The sequence below is a fragment of the Vitis riparia genome, chromosome 11 (genome assembly GCF_004353265.1).
Source record: "Vitis riparia cultivar Riparia Gloire de Montpellier isolate 1030 chromosome 11, EGFV_Vit.rip_1.0, whole genome shotgun sequence".
Lineage (NCBI taxonomy): Eukaryota > Viridiplantae > Streptophyta > Magnoliopsida > Vitales > Vitaceae > Vitis > Vitis riparia.
In genome coordinates this window covers 11052189-11058188 of record NC_048441.1, presented here as the reverse complement: position 1 = coordinate 11058188, position 6000 = coordinate 11052189, and positions in this window count along the sequence as shown.

The window sequence follows — 6000 nt, the reverse complement described above, 5'->3', positions numbered from 1 at the left end:
AAAGAATAAGAAATGTGTGGGTTACATTCAATAATTATATTTTACTTTAATTAAAATTCATAGACAAATAAAAATAAATATAATCTTTGAAAATAATATTTCTTTCTCTTGAAAAATGGAAAACAATTTAGAAAATCTTCTTCTATGGATAAATTTCATGGGGAAAAGATGGATTATGAGAATAAGGTTTTTGAGTTTTTACGTTAGCATAGACAATATTAGTAATAGTAGTTTTAAAAAAAATAAAATTAATAATAAGTGACATAATATATAAAATCACATAAGTAATAAGGACCCCACGTCCGTCTAGGTATGGTGCCTCGAGACACTAGCCATGCAAAGAGGCATTTGAGCGACACCTTGATTTACTGCATGCAATAAAGGCTTGGAACCGTTACACAAGAATTAACTCCAACAAGTAATTGTCCACGAACATTCGTTTTAATGTCAAGAGTTGTTACCTTTTAATGAGTCAATTATTAACAATTATGACATTAATGAAGCATGAAAAACAATGAAAACTCCATCATTATAAAAGCCATCACACAATCATGACAAGGTACACTCAACAGTTTCATACTAAACCTCTACCAACTTTTCCAATGATTGACTTAAGCATCAAAGGGGCGTGCTTGAAAAACCCTTTTGAACATTCCTTGTTGTAGGAACGTCTGCGACTCAGATTCGTGAGGACAACCGGAGGAGAAGATTGTAGGTCATATACCAACAATTGACACCGTCTATGGGAAGAGAACTAAAAGCCTTAAACTAGAATGGCTAACATACCTCCTAGAATGCCTAACATACCTCCTAGAATGCATCCTCATTCGGTGACCATGGATGATAAGTTCCATGTGTGGCAAGCTGAAATGGAGAAAAAACAAGAAGAGCACAAGCAGTGCATGCAATCCTTGCTTCAACATGCAAAGCAATTGAGATGGGAAAATGAGGAATTACGGGCACAAATGGCCGTTGAACACCATGCAAGTTGGAGGAGCCACCAAACAACTAACTAAGTGGCCTCAAAGCCTGTGTGAAGCAAAATAACGAGAGTTCCCTCGCTTGACAGAGAACCATCATTGCAAGTAGACACTGAATTGTTTACTAGTAGCCCCCTAACCTGGTTGACACTACGAGGATCTAAAATAAAGCAATTAGTTAGGAGAAGTTAAGCAGACGAAGCTACAAGTTTTGTAAGATAAAAGCATAAGTGAGGATCAAAGTGGAGGCCACATATGTTGAGTGCTTCGAGAGCCCAGTCCAATCACCCGTAGGAGAATGCTCCACCAAGCCGTTTACTAGAACGCATGTATCCTAAGCTTCAGTTCCACAGGTCATTGCCAAAGGCGTCATTGGGCAAAATGAGTAGGCGGTTGAATGATATGTTGTTTACGTTGTTTGACCATCATATAGTCACCTACGAACTGCCTAGAGGATTCATAGTTCCAAAATTTACTATGTGTAATGGGTCAAGTGACCTCTTTGATCATTTAATGCATTTATATTAAATGATGACCCTAAATATAGACAACGATTTGCTAGTATGCAAAGTCCAAGATAGACTGGAGTCACTTAAGCTCACAAAGTAAGCTCTATATTAATTCCCTTAAGGGTTTAGGTATTACAGTCTTGCTATTTAGTTTTCAAGAACAAGGAACCCTAACCTCCATTCCTACAGAGAGGATTCCACCATCCTTAAGTGCCAAGGTCTTGGAGAAAGCCAATAGGCAAAAGATCACAAGGTTTTTAAGATCTGTACAACCTCTTCATTACCTAGAATTGATTTGAGAACATCTAGATCAAAAGCAAGGTTTGAAATATCGATAAATACAGATATATCGATACTTGAATTTTACGGATATATCAAAAATATCGATAAGTAAAAAATTATTCAAAATTCATGAAAATATTTAAAGAAATTCCAAAAAATGGTAAAATAATATATATATATATATATATATATATATATATATATATATATATATATATTAAAGTTATTTTTTAAGTGTAATTGACATTGGTATGGTTAAAGAGAAAAATATCAGTAAGCAAGGATGTGTCGGTATCAATAATTTATTATTTATCTAATTAAATTAATTTTAATTTATAAAATATTAGAACTTAATTATTATTATTTTTATATTTTAGTATTTTTTTGAATAAATTTATATTTTTAATATTTTAAAAGAAAAAAATTCAAAATTAAATAAAATTAAAATGATAAATATAAAAAATTTAAAAGTAAAGTGATAATAATTTTTTAAAATAGGATTAATGAGATAAATGATGATACATTTAATATTAAAATTATAATTTATTTAATTCAAATGCATTCAATAATGTAAAATAAATGATGATGCATATATGACTTTTTAAAATTTAATTATCATATAAATGATATTAAAAAATATTTATTATGAAAATTATAATGATGATTTTTATATATTTATTAATTAATTAATTAAATTTTAAAATAAAATAATTAAAATTTACTTATTTATTTTTTAATAATGAACTTTAAGATATTTTTTATCATAAGATATTAACAAGTGGAAACTTGGCCTAGTGGCGATCAGGCTTGAACCCAAGCAACATAAATGAAATTTAAAAATTTTGAAATTTGAAGGGGTAGGCGAGAGGCAGAGTTGACCGCGTTAGTCAACCGAAAAATGGGGAAATCTAGGCCATTAGATTCGATGCATGAAGGAAATGGCAAAAAAAATCATTGATATTTCAATGATTTTTTGTGCTATCCTCCGCCTGCCTACGCATCACCCCACACTTGATTTTTCATCGATATATCTCATCTGAATTGATATATCGTCGATATTTCGATGATTTTACCAAAATTTTGTTGATATTCCTACTGATCGATAATCAATGCCCAATATCGTTTCGGGTACCACCGATATCCGATATTTCGCAGATATTTTAGTGAAAAAAAATTGACATTTCAATCCTTGATCACAAGTATGATTTTTCTAAGCACTTATATCTAAGGTTCAATTTTTTTTTAATGCTTTAATTGTGTAGATTTAGAGATCCCTTGGGTATTTTTACTTGCACCCCAACGATTTAGGGCTTAGAATGAAGTAATCTAAAGATTCTAACAAATGCTACCCTTAAAGTAGATCATGCTCCCTTTGAGTATATAGCTTGGTGTAATAGGGTGAACATACTAATGGTGGGATTTAGTGAGAATGAAATATGAAAGTATATAACTTATTGAGATCACCTAAAGCATGTAATTATTGTCCTGAACATAGATTATAACCCCTTTGAGACTATAGCTAAGTGTAGTAAATGTAGAGAATTTCAAATTATTATGTTTCCTATTCTAGGATCAAGTTAGACACATGGAAACAAACACACACACACACACACACACACACATATATATATATATATTGTCGAAAGTTTGCATAGATCTATGATCTTTTGTCTAAGGACTCAACCTCAAACCTTAACACTTTATGGAGTTTTGGAGTATGGAGGCTAGAACTCTCTATTTGGAGGATGGTGGAAGAAGAAGAAGATTGAAACTCTAACCCTTAAGGGGGTATTTATAGGGTTCCTATTGAGCTTAAGTGACTTGAGCTTATCATGAGTTTGAGTTGCTTAATTTAGCTTAAAAAAAAGTCCAAATTGATAAATTAACCTAACATGACTGTCTAATTACTTAATTAACCCAATATAAAAATACCGTTCACCAATTCTTGTTTTACAAAATTACCAAAACACCTTTATGTACATAAAGTGAACCAAGATTCAATTCAACCCTTATAACCCATGCCATTAAAGTATATGAATTAAAACGAGAACCAATGAGACCCATAGGACAATACTGACTCCCTCAATATCCAATTCTAAAGTTGATTCAATATCTCACAATAGAAAATTAACTGCACTGTAATACTTTATGGCTATGTTTGGTTAGCCGGATATAGCATTGGATAAGATAAGTTATCCTATCACTTATCCTATCTTATGTTTAACCAAACATGAGATATGATAAATTGTGAGATATATTATTCACCATCTATTTTTCATCCTTTTCATATGAGATATGTTAATCCCATGAGAAGATATGAGATATACATATCCCATGTATCAAAAATTTATTTATTTTATCAATTTTTTTTAATATATTCATTTTATAAAGTAAATTTTTTTTACTATAAATTAAATTTACGATTAAAAAAGAAAAACTAAAAAAAATATTTATAAAATAATATTAATATAAGATATATATATATATATATATATATATATATATATTATTTTATATATGTATATATATTATTTTTATATATTAAACAATATAAAATAAAAGAAATTTATTTGTAAAGTTTAAATATTTTAATCATAAATAATATTAAACATAAATGAAATTTCATTTTTTTAAAATAAAAAATATTTGAATGTGATATAATTTTTATTTTAAACATGGAAAAAGAATATATAATTCATATTATTATTTTTTTATTAATTTTGCAAACCAAATATAAATATAATGTAATATAGCATATCCCACTAGATATGTAATTTTAAAATATTATATATATATAGAATATGTATATCTAAAGATACCATATCCCATTGGAGATCATATCTTAGGATATGCATATGATTTCCAATGGGATATGATATCATAGGATATAAAAATCTTATTCTATCATATCCTGCCAATCAAACGTAGTTTATATAAATAATAACAAGACATTAAGTACTTAAATCTCCGACTTGCTATCTGTTGTATACAATCTCCCCATGAATTGATGTTTGTAATATAATAAAGTGAAATCTATCAATCTCTCAAGATTACTTTTACCATCCTTGAGAGTTCTAGATCCTTCTATGTATGATCAATTAACATATCTTAGTTCACAATGAGCTATGTCAAGTTCCATTTAAAGAACTACTATAGCCATAATTTTCCCAAACACATTTCCTTAACATCACCCAAGGGGACATGTTGTCTTAATCACATGAGATATCATGGTATCTCTATTGAAAATACTTGTTGCTACCGACTTTCATCAATAGTGATCCAATCCATAGGGAATATTTGATTACTTTAGGATCTTACTCGTAGGTCAAATCCATTGTTAACTTTAGTACAAACTTAGTATCTCTCTCAAGATTGAGAAACACTATAACATAGCAGCTTAATGAAGTTATAATTATCTAATGGTCTTATGTTATGATTTAATGTAAGTCTTGTCCAATGTGTAACTATATACATTAGTGCACTCACTATGAGAAATTCATTCTAATGACCAAGACCAACCATCCTTCCAATTAGAAGGTAGTCCACTATAACATCTAATAAATTGTTTAAGTCCATGAATTGACTATGAATAAATCATCTACTTGCAAAGAATTCATAACTAGATCTTCCTTGCATCTCCTAATGTACCCAAGTCATATACAATGAAAGAGATGAAAAACATAATGCTCATAAGGTACAATACATGAAATAAGGATAAATTAAAATGCAATTAAAACTTTATTAAATAAATTATAAACTCCAAATTTGTTACATTATGCTATGTTTTTAAGGGTTCTATCTTAGCAATAAAGTGGATGACAATCTACCTCTAAGATACAATAATGGAATTATAGAGATTTGATGTTCCTTCTTGCAAGACAGAATGCTCATGAGATACAATACATGAAATAAGGATAAATTAAAATGTAATTAAACTTAATTAAATAAATAATAGACTTCAAATGTGTTACATCAGATTATGTTTTTTAAAGATTTTATCCTAATAGTAAAGTGGATGATGATTTACCTCTAGGATAGAACAATGGGATTATAGAAATTTGATGTTCCTTTTTGTAAAACAGAATGCTCATGAGATACAATACATGGAATAAGGATAAATTAAAATGTAATTAAAATTTTATTAAATAAATAATAGACTTCAAATTTGTTGCATCATATTATGTTTTTAAGGGCTCTATCTCAATAGTGAAGTGGATGACGATGTACCT